This window comes from Meleagris gallopavo, unplaced genomic scaffold (genome assembly GCF_000146605.3).
Source record: "Meleagris gallopavo isolate NT-WF06-2002-E0010 breed Aviagen turkey brand Nicholas breeding stock unplaced genomic scaffold, Turkey_5.1 ChrUn_random_7180001955397, whole genome shotgun sequence".
Lineage (NCBI taxonomy): Eukaryota > Metazoa > Chordata > Aves > Galliformes > Phasianidae > Meleagris > Meleagris gallopavo.
The window spans coordinates 1-807 of record NW_011216184.1 but is presented as its reverse complement, the minus strand read 5'-3'; the positions used below and the strand labels follow the sequence as shown (position 1 = coordinate 807).

The 807-nt window shown below is 60.2% G+C and overlaps 1 long non-coding RNA gene across 2 annotated transcripts; it reads left to right on the top strand.

Annotated features, from left to right (window-relative positions):
* The first annotated feature begins 10 nt into the window (after positions 1-10).
* LOC109365113 lies at positions 11-801 on the top strand. Of its 2 annotated transcripts, none has more exons than XR_002110777.2 (3): positions 11-415; positions 476-505; positions 576-801. It is a non-coding gene; the product is annotated as an uncharacterized LOC109365113 (long non-coding RNA). The 2 variants fall into 2 exon arrangements; XR_002110776.2 differs by having other exon boundaries at positions 11-435.
* The last annotated feature ends 6 nt before the right edge of the window (positions 802-807 follow it).

Genomic DNA, 807 nt, shown 5'->3' with positions numbered 1-807 from the left:
GGACACAGGAGGTCACACAATCACACAGGAGGTGAGGTGGGGACACAGTGGGTCACACAATCACACAGGAGGTCACAGGAGGTGATGTGGGGACGCAGGAGGTGAGGTGGGGACACAGGAGGTGAGGTGGGGACACAGGAGGTGATGTGGGGACGCAGGAGGTCACACAATCACACAGGAGGTGAGGTGGGGACACAACAGGAGATCACACAATCACACAGGAGGTGATGTGGGGACGCAGGAGGTGAGGTGGGGACACAGGGGGTCACACAATCACACAGGAGATGAGGTGGGGACGCAGGAGGTCACAGGAGGTGATGTGGGGACACAGGAGGTGATGTGGGGACACAGGGGGTCACACAATCGCACAGGAGGTGAGGTGGGGGACACAGGAGGTGAGGTGGGGACACAGGAGGTCACACAATCACACAGGAGGTGAGGTGGGGACACAGTGGGTCACACAATCACACAGGAGGTCACAGGAGGTGATGTGGGGACGCAGGAGGTGAGGTGGGGACACAGGGGGTCACACAATCACACAGGAGATGAGGTGGGGACGCAGGAGGTCACAGGAGGTGATGTGGGGACACAGGAGGTGATGTGGGGACACAGGGGGTCACACAATCGCACAGGAGGTGAGGTGGGGGACACAGGAGGTGAGGTGGGGACACAGGAGGTCACACAATCACACAGGAGGTCACAGGAGGTGATGTGGGGACGCAGGAGGTGAGGTGGGGACACAACAGGAGGTCACACAATCACACAGGAGGTGATGTGGGGACGCAGGAGGTGAGGTGGGGACACAGG